The following is a 21598-nucleotide window of genomic DNA, read 5'->3' as shown; positions in this document are numbered from 1 at the left end:
GGTTCTGAAAAGGAAGGAGGAGCCGGCTCACCTCGTAGGCGCTGACTATAGCTGATCTCAGAAGACATACCCAGCGGGAACGTTGGGCGACTCGATGGAACAGAGTCACTCGCACCGGTGCGCCTGCAGGACCACTGCCATAGGAGATCGTCTAGAGGGTGCCTGCGATGGTAGAGCGGATGACCCCTGGTGAAGTGCGGGACGACGGTGCTGCAGAAGTCAGGGGATCTGTCAGTGGAGGCACGCAATGGCCATAAGCCGGGATGACTTTCGCTGCGCCAAGCAGAGTTGGAGAACGCCTCTGTAGCCTTTTAACAAGGGTGACCGCACACAACACGGTGGACACCTTGGATGCAGGCACAGCATAAGCGCGTCTGCAATGACTGCTGAGGTGTGCAGTGTGAAGGCTGGATGGAACCCTGTCGGACCGCATTGCAGAGCAGAAAGCGGGGAAACGTGCCCACTGTTACAAGCAAGGAACACTGGACAAAGGCAGGACACGGAAGAGGCAGACGGTGCTCTGTCAGCAGAGAAGCGCAGCGGAACACTGTTACAATACCCCCCTGAGACTGGCATTACATAGATAGCGCGGTGAATTGGGAAAGCGGCTCAATGTCAGATTGGGTTAAGGTGAGGCACTCCGGGCATGTGCGACATCATGGGGGAAGCAGACAGTGGAAATAAGCCGCAGACAGGGGCAGCCAGGTGCCAGGCCTTGAGGCATCAAGAGGCCGCTACCGGGGGGCGCACCTCCTTAATTTAAAGGCAGTGGCAAACAGAAGGGCTAGAAGGATGCGAGCCAGACATCCCTAGTGGAGTGTGTAAGGATCACTGGACTGCCCAGAATGAGCGCCGGACAACTGTGTGGCACAGGTGGCCCCACAAGATGCCATTGTGTCAGCTGAACTTATGTCTGGCCCATCATACATTGGCGAGCTATTACCCTAATCCAGGAGGAGTGAATGGGTACACGACTAACTGCCAGCACGCATCACTGCCCGGGATGTGGTGGCAAACACAGAAGATATAGGAGCGATGCCTTGTTGGCGATGAGCCAGTGTTCGAGCTCTGGACTAGAGAAGTGCTGTGGCCCCCACTGGTGAATTATGATCACACAGGCCTAAAAGGCCAGTGGGTGAGAGATGTGGATCCCACATGTGGTGGACCCGCACACCAAGGAGTAGAAGTAAATAGGAGGCAGCACCACCGGGAGCCCCGCACCTGCAAAGTGAGGACAGTGGACTGACACAGGAACTAACACACCATCGGTGAGACGCAACCTTGAGCAGTAGATGGGCGGTGCCAGTGACGTCCAGTGCAATGGCTCTCAAAGGTGGCAAAGTCAAAGGCAAGCAGCCAACAATGGAAATTTTTACCAAACCGCAGCAGTCCCCGACCATGCCAGCACAAGCTATGGCCACCACACCGGGAGAGACAACCTCGCCAAAGGAACGACCACCTGATCCTTGCAGCCATTACGGAGCTAAAGTCCTCGTGGGGGACTGCGATGGCAGATCTGAAGTCGGCACTGGAATCTAAGATCGACGCAGTAGGGGTAGATGTCAACCTACTGAGACAGGATGTGAGAGCGTTGGCGGAAAGGACGAGTGGCCTAGAGAGCACTGTGAAAACTAACACGGATGTCAGCACCGCCAACACCAAAGAGGTCCACATATTGAAACAACAAGTGTCCAACCTGGAAAACCGAGCAGAGGAGGCGGAAGGGCGAGCAAGAAGGAGAAAAAGGCTTGGATCCTATGGACTATGTGGAGAGTATGATAATCCAGGAAATAGGGGCTAGCAAGCTGTCCCAGGGGTTTGCGATTGAATGGGCGCACAGGGCCCAGATGAGGCGGCTTCAACCTGGGGCTCCTCCCCGCGCAATTATAGCAAAGATATTGAACTACAGAGACAGGGAAAAGATCCTGGAATTTTTTCGGAAAGGTGGAAAAATAACTTGGGCGTCTGCGACTGTCACCGCTTACCCGGATTATACCATGCTGGTACAAAGACAGCGCTACAGCTGCGTGGCAGTGAAGAGAAGACTGAGAACAGCCAGATTCAAATATATGCTTTTGTACCCTGCAAAACTCAAGATCCTACACAAAGGCAAAGCACATTCCTTCAAAGCCCCGGAGGAGGCAACACGCTGGTTGGACGCCGGTAGTTTAGGTTGGGGAACAAGCTTACATACACAAGTGCTGACGCTTCAGGCAGATGATGGAGAGATACAAAGGGGGGGCGGGACATGGCTGGAATATGGGGGACCTTAAGGTAATTTCTTGGAATGTCAGGGGGCTCAACAGTTCCCTAAAAAGGAAGAAGGTCATGATGTATCTAAGGAGGCAGGAAACTCACCTCACAAAAGAAAAGCCAGAGGTGATCCAGAAGAAGTGGAAGGGGGCCATCATTGGTGCAACATATTCGGCTTCTGCCAGAGTGGTGATTACTTGGGTAGCACTGCATGTCCCATTCCAATTACTACAGTCTCCAGTTGAAGCGGATGGAAGGGTGGTGGCAATAAAGGGCCTGATGGAAAATGAAGAAATATGCATTATAAATACATATCCCCGAATCAGGACCCTATACAACAAAATGAGCCCGAACCTGGGGGGGGGGGAGGTGGTCTGTAGAGGGGGGCGATTCTAACTGTACATTAGACCCGAGGGTAGATAGGTCAGATAAGAAATCAGACAAACCCGCCCCTGCTGCCAGACTCTGCAGACTCTGTTGACAGATCTCCAGCTAGAGGATATATGGAGGGTACACCACCCACAAGATAGACAGTACTCACACTACTCTGCCCAACAGAATTTGTGCACGAGGTTAGACTTCATGTTTGCCACACAGGAGATGATGGCGGAAATAGTACAGACAGAATACAAGATGAGGGTCCTATCAGACCACTCGCCATTGGTTTTAATATGGCAATACCGACCTCCAAGGGCTAGGATTCCAACGTGGCGACTTAGAGCTGAAGGACTGAAAGATACAATGTTTAGGGAGGACCGGAGAGAAGAAATTATAAGCTACTTTGAGAACAATACTGGGAGTGTTGAGTCGGCCGGCACACTATGGGAAGCTTTCAAAGTGGTGGTGAGAGGAATAGCTATAGCCAAATCTAAAGGGCTGCAGGGAGGTATATTGAGGGAACTGCAGAAGGCAGAGACCGAGCTAGAGACAGTATTGAGCAAGAGAGGTAGTACTAAGGGGGAAGCGGAAACTATAAGCCAACTGCAACAGGAATGTGCAGGACACTGGGAGAGATTATGTAATCTAAACTATAAAAAATACGTAGAGAGGCAGCATGCAGTGGAGACAAACCGGGGAGGATGCTGGCATGGTTGTATAAAAGTGAGACCCCCAGACCAACTATCAGAGCAATAATGGGGGAGAATGGGCAAATAGTGGATAGCCAAGAGGGCGTAAATCGAGAGTTCCTTGAATATTATATGATAAACAATTGTATCGGGATGAAGGAGGGAGCGACAGCAAGGAGATAGTGGACACAATGGAGGACATAGGCATGCCACAAATAAGCACGGATGAGCGAGAGGACCTAGATGCCCCAATCACTCTAGAAGAACTAGAAGAGGTGGTAGTACAACTGCCCAGTAGTAAGACCCCGGGGGCAGACAGGCTTCCCAGTGAGTTCCACAAAATGTATAGGAATGAGGTGCTTCCCCCGTTGCTAGCAATGTTAAATGATGCATTTGAAACAGGGAGGCTACCAGAATCCCTGAGAGAAGCGATCATTATCCCACTCCCCAAACCCAATAAGCCAGGCAAGGATTGCGGATCGCATAGACAGCTATCGATGCTGAACCAAGATAGCAAAATGCTTACGGCAGTGTTGGCGAATAGAATGAAATGAGTCATAAGCAAATGAATACACCCTGATCAGACCGGATATGTCCCGCACAGGAACATATCTGACAACCTTAGACGACTTCACCAGGTCATAGAGCACACAAAAGGAGACTCGAGTGAGATTGCAATTGTATCGCTCGATGCAATAAAAGCCTTTGAATCTGTCAAATGGCCCTGGCTGAGTGCAGCCCTGACAAACTATGGGATAGGGCCTGGGTACCTTAAATGGGTCAAATTACTGTAAAGTGCACTGCTAGCCAGAGTCAAGACGGGAGTGATCATTTCGGAGAGGTGGCAACTTAATAGGGGTACTAGACAAGGATGCCCGTGGTCTCCGATGTTGTATATCCTAGCATTGGAGCCCTGGCGATATACTTGAGACAGCAGTATGATGTAATAGGGATCAGTATAAAAGAGGAACCGCATTTAGTTTCGCTGTATGCAGATGACATGTTGCTGTACGTACGGTATCCTGAGGAATACCTCTAATATATCCTGGAAGTAATGCAGCGATTTGCGTCGCTATCTGGCAATGCAGTGAATCCCAAAAATCATGCATATTCCCCTTGGGGAGGTATGTAGGGGTCCCACGTGATCAACTGCCAGTCTTACAAACACCATGGGAGACTAATACGTTCAGATAGCTGGGGATAGACATTTATCACACGGTAGAAGCAGAACACCAGCACAACACTGAGAAAGTGGTAAAGAACATTGAAAATAGCATGAGGTTCTGGACTAAGCTCCCCTTGGCAATGATGAGAAGAGGGGTGCTGTTGAAGATGGTTGTATTGCCCAGATTACTACACTTCTTCGGGAACATACCATTTATGATACCAAGGCAATTTTGTGTTAAGCTATAGAGCATTTGCAGGAGATTTCTATGGCAGGGGGCTAGGAACAGAATTGCCTTTGGAAGTTGCAGAATACGTATATAAAGAGGGTATAAAACTGCCTAACTATGAGATCTATTACTTAGTTAGTCAACTGCAATATGTGGCCAAATGGTTATCAAAGCGGTTATCAGAAGACCCGACCTAGATTGTTGAGATTGGAGTGTGCCCCGTTCTTCCTGAATGAAGTGATATGGCTGCCCAAATTAGAGTTGAAAGAGCACCCAAAGATGATGGTACTGGGATGGAAGTCATGGCGTAAAGTTTGTCAGGTCCTGGAGAACCCAACCCTGTGTTCTCCGCAAGTGCTGTTAGTGGCATTGACGGGAGGAGATGGGCAACTAATGAAGACGATTCAAAGGCACTGGGAACCGGCGGGGATTGTAACAGTGGGAGACATATGGCAAGAGGAGGAGATAAAGGAATTTGGGGTGTTGGTGGAGGAAACAAGGCTAAATGCGGGGAAATATATCACATATAACAGAATGGTACGGCGGATCAGGGAGACATGGTCGGAAATAACACTACAAGAGCAGCTTGACGCGGCCATAGAAACGATATATGATATAGCAGAAGGAGGGCATGAGATTTCCAGACTATATGAGCTATTGATGTCCAGGGTGAGGAAGGAAGTGGCCCAATTAAGACATGATTGGGAAGAAGAAGTCGGGGTACCCATGAGTGATGGGATGTGGGAGCGGGCCCAAGGGTACCACAAGGAAGTGTCTAGGAACGCGAGGCTACAGCAAATACAGCTATATGTAACCCACAGGGCATATATGACTCCCTAGAGAATAGCTAGATTCAAGAACGCAGAACGACAAACATGCCCCAAATGCGTGGAAGAAAACGCTGGGATGACACATATGTTTTGGGCATGTCCAGAAATTAGGAAGTTCTGGGAAGAAGTAGCCCATCGGCTAGATGATAAAGGGATTAAGATAAATCTTGAATCGGCGTGGGCATGCATGATAGGAGGGTTCCCTAGACCGCGCCAATTAAAACATGTAAGTAAACTAAAGGACTTGGCATATATACTTGCCAAGCGTAGAATTGCCATGGGATGGAAGGCATGCAACAGACCGAGGGTAGAAGTATGGTGGAGAGACCTTCAGAAATGGACTGAAGCTGAAAGAGCAGTGTGGCAGGAAGCGGGCAATAAGGGATGGGAGGAAGAAGCAGAAACCCTGACGGCCTGGAAACACTTAGTGGCTACACTGTACGGGCCCACCCAGGACGGGTCGAGCGATCAGGACTCTACGGAGGACACAGAAAGGGGAACCCCCCTAGAAGAAGTAAGTGCGGACCGCAAAGTGGAGTAGGCTCAAATTGGGGGGAGGGCAAGGGGTAGGCAGTAGACATTGAATGATACATGCACAATGTTGAAATATTATGACATGTACTGCAAGTTTTTGTTGTATGTTGATTGTTTGGGGTAAAATTAATAAAATTGTTTTTAAAAAAAAAACTTTGATGTCCTGGGTGTTAGTCTTAGCAGTGCACGAGGTGGCATGAGTTATGGTTGCTTAGCTTACCATAACTGGTGAATTTCTAGGGTTTTTCGATTTGACCTGTAACCATAATATCCTTTCAACACACTTTCTCCACTGGTTCTTATTAGTGCAAAGTAACCATAACATCCTTTAACAAAGTTTTTTCATTGATATATCTGTCAGTGAAAACACTTTGTTAAAGGGTCTTTATGTTTAAATTGCACTAAAAAAACGATCAAATTTAGCTGAATTTCTTCTTTGCGAAAGGGACGTTATGTTTGCCTGGTAAAATCGAAAGAACTAAGAAATTCTCCAGTTATGGTAAGCTATGCAACGTTAACTTGCGCAACCCCATTAACTGCTAAGACTAACGCCCAGGGTATCAAAGATGATATCACAAATGGCATCATCAATGACATCACTGATGACATCACATATCATGGGAAGTTGTTTTTGTTTAGTGACAGTGGCCCTCATTACGACCCTGGCGGAGAACCATGGTGCAATTTGCACCATGGTCCATGGCGCTAAGCTGCCAACTCCGCCATGGTGGTTGGCGGACTTACCGCCCCATTCCGACCTTGACGGGGCGGTAAGTCCCCAATCCCCATTTACCCTTCCCCATTCCCATTTTTGCCCCATAGGGTATAATGGGAGTGGGGAAGGCGTTAATTACGCCACCGTAAATTACGGTGGCGTAATTAACAACAAGTCCCGTAGCGCCATGGATTTTTCCGCCTGCAAAAAGCAGGCGTAAAAATCACCATGGCGCTACGGGAACTCGTAGTCAGGCGGAAAGGTACGCCATGCTTTACGCCGGCGTAAAGCCCTTTCCGCCAGGGTCGTAATGAGGGCCAGTAACTATTTTAAGCAGAGGACTTGAACTGTTCATACTGCATTGAAAGCATAGTACACATATTTTAAAGGCGCCGCATATGTAGACCATAACCCTCTGCTATGTTCTAAAGTTACCTAGGGTCTGCCCTGAGCTCATGATGCACATACATGGAACAATAAGCCGGCCCCAGACAGACAGTAGCATGTTTACACATGATGATGAACTCTAACCTGAGTGTCATTTCCTGCTCATGGTATTTGTATCCACTTTACTAGTGTTTCTCTGTATGTGCCTCAGAGTTGCATGCATTGACGATCTACATGTACTCTCTATACTAACACACAGGTTCAGTAATTCTTATATTGTTAGCTGTTCATTCCAAGTTTAACAGTAGTCGAGATTTTGATTGGCGTGGACTTGTGATTGTAAAGGTCATGCATACCAGATTACGAATACTCTACTACAGTGGTGCAGGCGTCAGCAATTCCCTATGTGTATGCATTATTAGATTGCTGTATTAACAACAAAACGTCAGTAGGACGTTTCTGTTTCAATAAGTAGATCATGAGAGGTCTCCCCATCACCCTTCATATGTTGCTAGCAACACTCTAAACAGAACCCCTTGTAGGGACCTTTCATTACAATTGTTATAGAGTAGCGTGTCTTCCTGTCTTCCTGTCTGCCTGTCTGCCTGTCTGCCTGTCTTCCTGTCTGCCTGTCTTCCTGTCTGCCTGTCTTCCTTTCTGCCTGTCTTCCTGTCTTCCTGTCTGCCTGTCTGCCTGTCTTCCTGTCTGCCTGTCTTCCTGTCTGCCTGTCTTCCTGTCTGCCTGTCTGCCTGTCTGACTGGGCCAACGAAGAGCCTCTCATCTACCTCTGGGCAATCCTGCAATGAGCAGCGCCCCGGCTGCCCATGCAAGAAAGGTAAGCTCTTCCGGGCCCCTCATATGTTATACGGAGCCTGCACTCCTTTCTAATCACCATAATAATATAGCTTATTCGGATAAAATCCATAAACCAGTGCAGAGCAATGCAACTATACACAATTCAATATGATAACATACAATGTTCAGAATCACAGTAAAACACTCATTGGTTAAAATCTAATAACATTTAATAACATTTTTTTAAGTTAAACATCTACAATACGTTTTCTTCAAATCCATGCCTTTCTCAAAAATTCTAGGGAGCACCAAGCAACGACTATGGATTCAGCTCGCAGCAACTGTCCCAGACTGTGAAGGACCAGAGGGGGGTGTCTGTACTTCTGCTCTCTATATGGCAGAGGAGAGGCACAGAGGACCCCAGCCAAGTTTCTCTATCATTGGTGCGTGGTTGAGCAATCAAGGCCTAGCTTCTAAGGAAGTGATGCGGGCTGGTTGTTAAGTACAGTGTAGTCCCCAAGCACCCACAAAGGAATGTCCACACACTGTATTAGTGAAAACACAGTCTTTATATAATTAATATTCAAGGTTATGTACAATATCACAATAAATCACTTTGTACTCGGTTATCTATAATGGCAAATATACAGTTCTACGTGGTACCACTCTTACTATTAGATCTCATTAAAGTGCACCAACTGTATGGTTAAATGTCACACAAATCAGTTTGTAAAGGAAACCAACAATAGATACAAGAGGAAAGCAATTGGTTAGAACAATTGGCAGAATACTGGCACCGATACCTAGACACAGTTCTGTGTGGAGATCCCCCCACCTGGGCAACCTGTAGAATGAAGATACATCACAAGCCCAGTCCATATATTGTTCACAAGAGACTTTCCAATAGTTCTGCAACCCCAAAGTACCTGGAGTTATAGCGTTCCTCGTCGGGGAATCAACGGCCCTTTTTGAGTTCCCTCCCTTTAAGGCAGGAGTCACGGATTGTCAAACGTCCGACGGAGAACAGGGTGAGCTACTACGGTGAAGTGGCAGCTTGTTTCCTAGCGGTGCTCACAATGGGGAAGTGTAAACGTCCTGCAAGGAAGAGGCGTGCGGGGCACCTCGGTGTCGATAGTTCAGGGCCGCAAAGAGTTTGAAGAACTGTGGCCCAGCAAGGGCGTCGAGTCATTGGCGTCTCTGTGGTCTTTGGGTGGTGGGAAACCCACCGGTGGATGCTCCTCGGCGCGTTGACAGCCTGGCCTTCTACGGTGGGATACGGCGGGCGGCGGTGCGGACGAGCGCGTCCGTGAATCGAAAGTTCTTAAGCAACAGGAGCACTGCGGCTTCGGTCGGCAACGGCAGTCGTCGACAGTGACAGACAACAGTCCGGGTGCTTCTCTTTGGGATTCCGCAGCAGTCCCCGTCTCCGGTTGGCAGCCTGTCTTAGGTCTGTCTACCAGGGAGCTTTGGCAAAGATCAGCTGGTGCACGATGCTCCCTCGTAGCTCGGGGAGAGGGCACCTTACCCGGTCCTCTCTGGGTCAGTCCTTGGAGACACAGCAGCTTTCATATTGATGAAGAAGAGCAACAGCAATTCTTCTCGTCCAGCGGGGCTTCAAGGTTAAGCTTCAGTTACTCCAGTTACTCTCCGTAGTGGACTTCAGCTTCTGAACACAATTCCTAGCAGTGAGAGGCACCCAGATATACTAGTTGATCTCCCATTCATTCTGCTGGGTCACACTCAGGCAACCAATCACTCAGAAGGGCATTCATGCAGGCAGGCATCCAATCAGGTGCATAGTGCATTCAGGCCATTCACTTTTCTCCAGACACTCACAAGTTATGTGTATTGGGACAAGTACCCAGCCATTCAACACTCCACACTGCATTCATACCAGTTTCGGGCAGGGCTGTCTCAGTCATTGTGTCAAACACCAGATACTAGACATCCACAACACAGAATGTGTATTCGTCACACACTCCATTCACCCAGGTCCCACCCACAGGGCGTACCCACAACATACAGTCGTTGGGAAGGCTCTAGGCAGTCTGGTCAGCACTTCCCCAGACTACCATATATGGAACTTCCACCCAACAGCCAGTCAGGGGGAAGGGACAGAGTCAGGGCTTCCCGGGACTTCGGGAAAATCAAGGTAACAGGCGATGGAAGGCAAGAGACAACGGGGGCCATCTTGTCTCCATCAGGAATCTACCGATTCCAATGACAGGGCCTAGGCATCCAAAAATGGAGGGCGCTCAGGGCACCAGTCAATTCAGCACGGAGCCGCAACCAGCCCGTACCCTGCTCTGTGGGCCACACATAGGTGACCAACAACATACACTAGGGGCACAGGGTTGTGCCCCCACCCATGGGTGCCATAAGGGTATCATGGGTCTGTTCACCAAAACCAAAAGAGAGAGAGCTGCACCGCCAGGAGTCCCACATGAACCCCTGCACGGAAAACACAACAGAACACACAAAAAAAAGCAGTAAAGGACAAGGATACGGAGGCCCGGTCCCTCCGATGCATTTCCAGCATCATAGTCGCACCCCCCAGACTGAGGTTAGAGTGCCTAATCTCACACGAGATAGACACCCTCATCCAGACGGTCAACATACCTTCTGGAAAGGCCATCTGCATTATCGTGACTCTTCCCTGGTCTATGGTCTATGGTGAAGTCGAGCCCTTGCAGGCTAATGGACCAGCCTGAGCAGTTTTGGGTTTTCATCCTTCATCTGCATAAGCCACTTCAGGGGCTTATGATCTGTTTGGAGCTTGAAGGTAGACCCGGTAAGGTACGATCTAAAACGCCTAAGGCTCCAAACTATGCCGAAACATTCCTTTTCAACAGTAGCCCACCTAAGTTCTGTACCCTTGAGTTGTCTACTGGTGAATATGATAGGATGTTCTCTCCCTTTGTCATCTAACTGGGACAAGACAGCTCCAATTCCAGTGTCGCAGGCATCCGTCTGGACGATAAAGGGTCGGCTGTAGTCAGGCGCACACAACACGGGTGCCCGACACAGACTTTCTTTCAAGCCATCAAAGACCCTCTGACAGTCTTCAGTCCAATTAACCTTCCTAGGCTGTTTGGGTGAAGTCAGAGCTGTCAGTGGTGCAGCTATGATTCCATAGTTCGCCATGAAATTGCGATAGTGCCCAGTGAGGCCCAAAAAGGCTCTCACCTGGGTTTGAGTGTTGGGAGTCTCCCAGTCATGTACATCCTGTACTTTACTGGGGAGAAGTTGGACTCAACCCCCTCCTACCTCATGACCAAGATACGTGACTTTCCCCTGAGCTATATGGCACTTGGTGACCTTGATAGTGAGGTTAGCCCTTTTCAAGGCCTACAACACCTTATCCAAATGTGTCAAATGCTCTTCCCAAGTGGAACTGTAGACGGCAATGTCGTCTAAGTAAGCCACACAAAAGGCCTCCAGCCCACTGAGCGCATGATTGACCAATCTATGGAAGGTGGCAGGGGCATTCTTCAACCCAAAAGGCATGACCCTAAACTGTAGAGTCCCTCTGGTGTTGAAAACGCTGTATTTTCCTTGGCATGGTCCGTCAGAGCTATTTGCCAATAGCCTGAGGTAAGGTTAAAGCTGCTCACAAATTTGGCAGCACCTATGGTGTCCACGAGCTCATCAGCCCTGGGCAAAGGGTGCACGTCAGTTTTGATGACGGCATTGACCCGTCGGTAGTCCACACAGAACCTCCAATCCTTGGTACCTGCCTGTGAACTTGCCTTGGGGACAAGGACCACGGGACTGGACCACGGACTGGTTGAGGGTTCAAAAACGGTATCCAGTCATTTTTTTGAAACACAAAGTTTCGAATACAAATCTTGAGAATACTTTTTATAAAAAAGTTATTTTTTCGAATAGTAATTTTTTAGAAAGAAATTCAATTATCATATTGAAATATATCTTAATGAAAAATGATCTAAAATAGGGTTAAGGTTGGGGCTTGCGTTAGTTTAGGGGTTAAATTAGGGTTAGGGTTATGGCTGGGGCTAGGGTTAGGGTTTAGGGTTAGGGTTAAGGTTGGGGTTAGGGTTGGGGCTAGGGTTAGTTTACGTGTTAAAATAGGGTAGGGGTGGGGCTTGGGTTAGTTTAGGGGTTAAATTAGTGTTAGGCTTAGAGTTGGGGCTTGGGTTAGTTTAGTAGTTGGGTTAGGGTTAGGGTTGGGGCTAGGGTTTAGGGTTAGGATTGGGGTTGGGGTTAAGGTTGGGGTTAGTTTAAGTGTTAAAATAGGGTTAGGGTTGGGGGTTAGGTTAGTTTAGGGTTTAAATTAGGGTTAGGGTTAGGGCTTGGGTTAGGGTTGGGGGATGGGGGTGTCGTAGGGGTTGGGGGGGCTGGATGGGGAACCCCCCCAATATACACAAAACTTTAAAATGTTACAAGGGGCTGGCCAGTGCTGAAATTGCAGCACTGGACAGCTCCATGTAATGTTTTAAAGTTACAAAAAAAGCATTGAAATGCTACTTTTAACATGTGAAAGTGCATTTCAATTGAAACCAGTCCATGTCTATTGTCGATGGATTGGTTTAGAAAGAAATGCATTTTTGCATGTTAAATATAGCTTGCTTTGTTTTTGAATGTATTGTTATTCAAAACTTTTTTTTCGAAAAAATATTTATAAACCAGTTGTTGAACTTGCCTTGGGGACGAGGACCACGGGACTGGACCAGAGACTGGTTGAGGGTTCAATAACACCCAGATCCAACATCTTGGCGACCTCAGCCTGGATATGGTTCTTAACGGTATCTGACATACAGTAGCACCTCCTTTTGACAGGCACACTCTCACCAGTGTCAATTTTGTGCCTACACCATTGTGTAAGGCCTGGTGTCAGTGAAAACAGAGAGGCATACTGCCGGAGCAAAGCCCTGCAGGCCCTCTGCTGCTCGGTCGTCAGATCGGGAGAGAGATGCACTCCCTCCACTGAGCCATCTGAGGGGTGCTATACAGCAAATCAGGAAGGGGCTCACTCTCATCCTCTTCTTGCTCTGAAGCTAGCAAGAGACATGAGACTTCTGCTCGCCTGTGGAAAGGCTTGAGCCTTTTAACATGGAATACCTGAGGGGCTACCCCAGGGACTCCCATGTCAACCAGATAATTGACTTCGCTCATCTTGGAGATGATCCTGAAGGGACCAGTCCACTTTTCTGCCAAAGCTCTATGCTTGGTAGGCTCCATCACAAGGATTTCCTGTCCCGGAGTCCAATCCACTTGCGAGGCTTTAAGGTCATGCCAGTACTTATTCAATTCCTGGCTGGCCTTGAGGTTCACTGTTGCCTGACCCATCATCTGTGTCATCCTCCATCTGAGGCCTAACACATAGTCCCCCACTTGCTTGGCGGGACCTGGAGGCGTGGCTTCCAAACCTTCTCTCATCAAGGCAAGGGGCCCACTCACGGGATGTCCAAAGAGTAACTCAAAGGGGCTGAAACCAACACCCTCTTGAGGTACCTCTCTGTAAGTAAACAGCAGGCATGGCAGGAGGAGATCCCATTTCCTCCTTAGGGGCTCTTCCAAAGCGCCTAGCATGCCCTTGAGAGTTTTATTAAACCTCTCAGCCAGAACATTGGTCTGAGAATGGTAGGAGGTGGAGAACCTATAGGCTACCCTGCACTCTTTCCACATGGTTTTCATGTAGACATGAAGTTAGATCCTCGCCAGAGACAACCTCCTTAGGGAATGCAACACGGTGAAAATGCCCAGGAGAGCCCTGGCAACCACATTGGCAGTAACAGTCCGAAGGGGTATAGCCTCAGGGTACCTGGTGGCATGATCAACCAAGACCAGGATGAACCAATGTCCACCTGAAGTGGGAGGGTCAAGGGGACCGACAATATCGATGCCCGCCCTCTCAAACGGCATGCCAACCACTGGCAATGGCTGCAGTGGGGCAATGACACTGCCTCCAGTCTTGCCAGACAACTGACAAGTTGGGCAGGTCCTGCAGTGCAGTGGAAATCCACTTCTATTCCCATCCATGGCCAGTAGAAATGGGCAGAGAGCCTCTGCTTAGTCTTCTTGGTACCAAGATGACCAGCTAAGGGCACCTCATGCGCCAACTGCAGTAGGAAAGGCCTGTAAACCTGGGGTCCCACCAACCTCTTGAGGGCACCAGGTTCAGGCTTAGTGGGCTTACTAACAAGGAGGTCAACCTCCCAACAGATCCAGAATGTCCTAGGCACTTCTCCTTGTGCCTGGGACTGGGCCTTTTTCCTCAGACCCCCGAGAGAGTGGCACTCTCTCTGTCCCTTATAGAAGTCCGCCCGGGAGGGTCCCCCTTCAGCTAACAAGCATAGAAGGTCAGGGTGGTCCTCTGGGTTAAGTACCTCTCCCACAGGAAAGTCTTCTGGCTCTTCTCCCACAGGAGTTGAGATGGGGTTCACCATTGGATCCAGCCCATCTGGAGCATGGATCCCAATGGGTGCTGTTGGAACAGCAGGAAGAGCAGGGGCTCCCTCCACCGAAGTGGCCTTCTTACTCTTCCGTTTCCTTTATGCCTTGGGTTTCCCCATCGGCTAGGATACCGGGCTCGTAGCCAGGTACTGTATGACCTGCGATCGGGTGACTGCCACAGCAGCCATGGGTAGAACATCCGTGATCATCCCCAACTCGACCAAATCGTTTCCTAACAAAATGTTCACAGTCACCTTGTCCTGAACCAGTACCAGAAGTTTCACTGTCTTGTCTCCAATCGTAATGTTGACTAAGGCTACAGGCGATAATTTGGGAGGCCTACCAGATAACCTGGTGGTTCTCAGAGGAGCACCTACATAGTCCTCTGGCTTGAGCAGGGTCCTGTCCACCACTGTCATGCTTGCCCCAGTGTCTCTCAAACCAGTAGAGGGCTGGCTATTCAAGAGGATACTTCTCAGAAACATACGAGTGTTCTGTTGGATAGTTGCCAGTACATCTGCGTAATGGTCCTAGGCCTCAAGGGACACTAAGGAAATCTCTACGGGAGCACCGAAGGTGATCCCAGAAGAGGAGGAGAGGACAGTGGCCTGCACCTCAGGTCCAGAGAAGGGGTAGGTCGGGCTGACAGCCTGGACTCCAAGTGCCTTACCCTTACATTTGGGGTCACCCCTTCGGTGATCCAGAGCCACACAATCCCAACAAGTGCCAGGAGTGCGGGGTACGGTACTGGAACCACTGGGACCCTGCTTTGCAACAGGTGGACCACTACTCTTACTCCCACCCACAACATGCTTATCTCCACTAGGTTTTTGGGTCTTAGGAGAGGAAGGTTTTGGTTTACCCTTCAGTGATTGCTTCTGGGACGCCTCAGCTTTCTGAGAGGTCACCCTTTCTTTGTCCTTGTCCTTCCCACTGAAGTCCTTAGGGGACACCCGGTGGGAGACCCATTTGTCAACCAACCTAGCCAGCTTAAAGGGGTCCAAAATGTTCTGGTCAGCAACGTACTGACACAGCTCTGGTGAACAGGCTTCCGAATAATGCTCAAAAAACAAAAGGTGGGACAATTCAACGAACGTTTTCACTTTGTAACCATCAATCCACCCCATCATGTTCATGTGCGCAGCACTCACCCAGTCAATCCAAGACACATTCTCTTGTTTCTTAAAATCCCTGAGCCTCTTAAGGTACTGGGTAGATGTCTTGCCAAACCTGGCAATCAAAGCAGACTTCATGCACTCATACTGACCCCTTTCTTCCACACTCAATTTCAGAATACAGTCATATCCAGTCTGAGACCCTCTGCTTAACAAACACTTAGCCCAATCTCTCTTATCAACATCATGAATTGCACATGCCATCTCAAATGCTTCAATCCATTGGAGGATATCATAACCCTCTGCATACACACCAACCAAATCTTTCATAAACTTGGTTGCTGGGGACCTGACACTCTCAACTGGTTTAGCTGACGTCTCCACTCGAGCTTTATCTAACTAGATTCGCTGACATTCAGTGTCCCAGTTCTTGAGTTCGAGGTCCTTTCTTTGAGTTCAAGATCCCGATTCTTGAGCTCCACTTGCTGTGCGAGCTCCTCTTTCTTAAGCTCAGCATCTATTTCCAACTTGCGATATTCAAAGGCCAATTTCATCCTTAATAACTCAAGTTCCAATTAATTGCTGGAGTTCTGACCAGAGGCAGCAGGAATGGTGGCATTCCCAGAAACAGATTCAACGACAACCCTCGGGCAGAGTCCTCATCGGTTGCATCCACCCCTTCAAGAGTGTCACCATCAGTCTGGTAGTCCACCAGGGCAGCTATCAGCTCAGCCTTAGACTTATCCACAAAGTCTAACTCCCTGGCTTCACAAGCCCTCTGGAGAACCTCTAAGCTCATCCTAGTCAATTTACCATTTGCAACAGACTCCATTGATTGTAATGCAGTTATCTTGTACACAACTAAACCTCAATTTAACAAAGTGCAGATATCCTTGTAAGTGGCACGGTTATACACTGATTCTTAAAACCATAAGCATCCCACCGCTGCCACCAGTGTGAAGCACCGGAGGGGGTGTCTATACTTCTGCTCTCTGTATGGCAGAGGATAGGCACAGAGGACCCCAGCCAAGATTCCCTATTATTGGTGCGTGGTCGAGCAATCAAGGCCTAGCTTCTCAGGAGGTGATGCGGGCTGTTTCTTAAGTACAGTGTAGTCCCCAAGCACCCACAAAGGAATGTCCGCACAGCGTATTAGTTAAAACACAGTCTTTATATAATTAATATTCAAGGTTATGTACAGTATCATGATAACTCATTTTGTACTCGGTTATCTATAATGGCAAATATACAATTTTACGTAGTACCACTAATTCTATTAGATCTCTTTAAAGTGCATCAACTGTACGGTTAAATGGCACACAAATCAGTTCATAATGGAAACCAACAATAGATATAAGAGGAACAATTGGCAGAATCCTGGTCCCGATACCTAGACACAATTCTGTGTGGAGATCCCCCCCACCTTGGCAACCTGTAGAATAAAGATATATCACAAGCCCAGTCCATATATTGTTCACAAGAGACTTTCCAATAGTTCTGCAACCCCAAAGTACCTGGCGTTGTAGCGTTCGTCATCAGGGAATAGACGGCCCTTCTTGGGTGCCCTCCCTTTAAGGCAGGAGTCACGGGTCGTCGAACATCCGACGGAGAACGGGGTGAGCTACGACGGTGAAGTGGCAGCTTCTTTCCTAGCGGTGCTCGTCGACAGAGAAGCGTAAATGTCCTGCAAGGAACAGGCGTGCGAGGCACCTCGGTGTCGATAGTTCTGGACCGCAAAGAGTTTGAAGAACTGTGACTCAGCAAGGGCGTCGAGTCATCAGCGTCTCTGTGGTCTTTGGGTGGCAGGAAACCCACCAGTGGATGCTCCTCGGTGCGTCAACGGTCTAGCCTTCTCTGGCGGGATAAGGCGGGCAGCGGTGCAGACGAGCACATCCATGAATCGAAAGTTCTTAGGCAACGGGAGCACTGCGGCTCCGATCGGCGACGGCGGTCGTCGACAGTGGCGGACAACAGTCTGGGCGCTTCTCTTTAGGATTACGCAGCAGTCCCTGTCTCCGGTTGGCAGCCTATCGTAGGTCTGTCTACCAGGGAGCTTTGGCAAAGATAAGCTGGTGCACGATGCTCCCTCGTAGCTCGGGGAGAGGGCACCTTACCAGGTCCTCTCTGGGTCAGTCCTTGGAGACACAGCAGCTTTCAGATTGATGAAGAAGAGCAACATCAATTCTTCTCGTCCAGCGGGGCTTCAAGGTTAAGCTTCAGGTTTACTCCAGTTACTCTTCGTAGTGGACTTCAGCTTCTGAATACGGATTCCTAGCAGTGAGAGGTCCCCAGATATACTGTTGATCTCCAATTCATTCTGCTGGGTCACACTCAGGCAACCAATCACTCAGAAGGGCATTCATGCAGGCAGGCATCCAATCAGGTGCATAGTGCATTCAAGCCATTCACTTTTCTCCAGACACTCACAACAAGTTATGTGTATTGGGACAAGTACAGAGCCATTCAACACTCCACACTGCATTCATACCAGTTTCGGGCAGGGCTGTCTCAGTCATTGTGTCAAACAACAGACACTAGACACCCACAACACAGAATGCGTATTTGTCAAACACTCCATTTACCCAGGTCCCACCCACAGGGCGTACCCACAACATTAAGTCGTTGGGAAGGCTCCAGCCAGTCTGGGCGGCACTTCCCCACACTACCATGTATGGAACTTCCACCCAACAACCAGTCAGGGGGAAGGGACAGAGTTAGGGCTTCCCGGGACTTCAGGAAGATCAAGGTAACAGGCGATGGAGGGCAAGAGGCCACGGGGGCCATCTTTTCTCCATCAGGAATCTACCAATTCCAATGACAGGGCCTGGGCATCCCAAAATGGAGGACGCTATGGGCACCAGTCAATTCAGCTTGGAGCTGCCACCAGCCCATACCCTGCTCTGTGGACCACACACAGGTGCCCAAAAACATACACTAGGGGCACAGGGTTGTGCCCCCACCCATGGGTGCCATAAGGGTATCCCATGCGTCTGTTCACCAAAACCAAAAGAGAGAGCTGCACCGCTGGGAGTCCCACATGAACACCTGCGTGGAAAACACAACAAAACACATGATAAAAAGCAGTAAAGGACAAAGATACAGAGGCCCTGTACCTCCGATGCATTTCCAGCATCACACAGACAAACAGAACTGAAGCTCAGCTCAACCCTGGTATTTTGTGCCATTGGGAACCTGAAAGCAGACTTCTAATAATCCCATGAGACAAGCTGGCTCTCCAGATACCCATATTCCGAGCCAGTGCACGGTGGCGCCGCATACCAATCACCCCCAGTGTGGGCTATGCCTAGTTCTGTATGCACAGCATAGTTTGGGGCAGAGCTAGGAAGCCCTGATATCTTTTTCAGGAAGTTATTCTCGATAACCTCAATGGCTGATACATTTTCATTTCCCCACAGTACTGCCCCATAGTTGGTAGCTGCCTCTTTTACTTGTACTCGATACATTTCCAAGATTAGATTAAGTGGTGGACCTTGACACATATTTGTGAACCGAGAAATGCCCCAAATGTATGTTTCATTTTAATACTTTGTCTCTGCACATGGCCCAACCCTCTCCAGTTTTCATGCCTAAGTAATGACATTTTGTTACCCGTGGGATGATGGCACCATTTCTCACCATATTATGCATTTTTACTGTTTGCCCTCTCCCAGAACTGCATGCCATCACTGCCGAATTACTGGTATTTACTGTTAGCTTCAGGTTAGACATAACATCAGGAGGGCTTTCGGGGGTCAGAGCAATTAAGACTGTGCTACTAGGAGTGCTTCCACACCCACCCAAGGATAGTCTGCACTTGGGGGCCTTATACAGGCTGTTAATGTAGAGAGTAAAGAATACTGGCGCTAAAACGCAGCTCTAGTGGACTAGCCTGTGAATTGCCCCTGCTCCCTGAAGCAAACACAAGCTCTAGTGTCCTCGTGAATCATTTGTAGCACTTTTAGTAGCTTGGCCGGGCAACACAAGGGCCCGAGCACCCGCCACAACGAGGCCGTATGCACCCTGTCAAATGCGGTGCTAAGATCCATAAAGGGCAAGTAAACCAGATACAAGTTGAGGGCTTGATCACGTGTGCCCACGCCTGGCCTAAAGCCACATTAAATCTCCGAGAGAACCTGGCTATTCAAAAACCAGTCCTCTGGCTATTGGAATATGACACGTCCAAGGACCTTGAAGGAGGTGTCCAAGAGTGAGATTGGCCTGCGAGCCCGAGGGCTTCAAGGATCACCTTTTCATAAATAGGGCGGATAATTGCACATTCCCAGGATTGCGGACACGCACCTGTTTCCAAAAAGCGATGAAAACAAATCATCCAGAGAGGGGCCCACAGATCCAGTAAAAATTCATAATAACTCTGCATACTGAAAAATACAATCAATATTACATTTCATTCAATTATAAGAAAAACAGAAATAATTAAAAACAATGCAGGCCCTCAGAGTCCAGGCCGAGCCCAACTAGAATGGTAGTAGCACAACTAAATGTTTAGGGATTTTCAAAAAGTGTAGATGTCAATATCGTTCAGAAACAGGAGAGAGAGGATAGAAAATGAGGGAAGCTATGATAAGCTCCAGGGCATGCCCGACCGGCTTAAGGAGCTGCCTTAGTCTAAATCCCCCCCCCCCACCCGAGCCGCTAAGAGGTCCAAATGTCACGTGCCAGGAGTCGAGTGCCTGAAAAACCAGAGGCCGGGGGAACGTGGCCAAACCCCTCGAGCCCGTCTCACTCACTCGAGAGAGAAGAACCAAGTTGGCAGGGGTTTATTTCAGCTTCAAAGTTCCACTAACAGAATTTCCCAGGCTCCCGGTTGCCCAAGTGTCATCTATGATTAGTATCACAGTTTTGCACTGGCCAGAACAGTTAAAACAGGTAAGTGGTTAGACTTGAATTAGGCGACCACCGCCTTCTGCCACCGCTGGGCTTCCAGAACAATATTGTCAATAATAACTCAGCACTCGGTCAACACTGAGGTGGCTTGCTTACCGTAGCTTCAGACAGGGATCTCGCCCATCTCAACAGACTCCAACAGACCACAAGAGACCATTTTCCTCCCCACTTGCTTTCCGCGCAGCGCTGCACGCCTGCATGGATCTTATGTAGGAGAGCACCATCAGGCAGGTAGCGGGCTGCTCCTCATCACCAGCAAACAGTGGAAATGGTAGAAACAATCGGGGAGAGCGACAAGAGACCACTTCCCCCCCATTTGCTTCCCACGCCTGCTCTCCTTTCTGCAAAAGGCGCCGCTGTTGTGGTTTCCCAGTTGCCTGGTTGCAGTGTGCCCTCCCCACCCACTGGCGATTGACCTGCATGCTGCTTATCTGTTGATGTCCATGGGAGCCGGCAGGGAAAGCCAGCCCCCGATAAAGGCCAACAACCAAGGACTTAATTTCCTGTCTTGCTGGGTTTATGAAGAGCCTCTCATCTACATTTGGGCAAAGGTAAGCCCTGCAGGGCCCCTCATATGTTATACAGAGCCTGCACTCCTCTCTGCAATGGTCGCCGCTGTTGTGGCTTCCCAGTTGCCAGGTTGCAGTGTGCCGCTCCCACTCACCGCTGATTGACCTGCATGCTGCTTATCTGATGATGTCCACGTGAGCCAGCAGGCAAAACCGCCCCCTGACAAAGGCCAACAACCGAGGCCTTAATTTCCTGTCTGGCCCTGTCCGGCAATGGTGGAGCACCGAGAGCACTCTACTGCATTGCTCAGCTGCACAAGTATACTTTGAACGCTCTACCTCAGATACGACTACCCCACCAATACGTCAAAACACCACCATTACCTATCAGCATCTGCAACATATGCACTGCAGCTCGACAGAGGAGTACCAAGTTTTTGACACTTCGACACTAGTGTTGCAGGTAGGAAGAGCTCATACTCTTCTTGCCCATCTATGTGTCCAATGCACACACTACAGTGCAGCAGCCAAGCCCCCCCCCAAGTCTTTGCTTATTGCCTCTTCTAAACAATGTGATCCGACTACTGCTTCATTCAGCGTACCGGTGCTACTTAGAAGTTTATCCTCCCACTCATCTCGATGCTACTAACATTTGCCATGCTACTGGCCCGTTGCCT

This window comes from Ambystoma mexicanum, chromosome 8, assembly GCF_040938575.1.
Source record: "Ambystoma mexicanum isolate Mex_15411 chromosome 8, UKY_AmexF1_1, whole genome shotgun sequence".
NCBI lineage: Eukaryota > Metazoa > Chordata > Amphibia > Caudata > Ambystomatidae > Ambystoma > Ambystoma mexicanum.
This window is presented reverse-complemented; position numbering follows the sequence as displayed.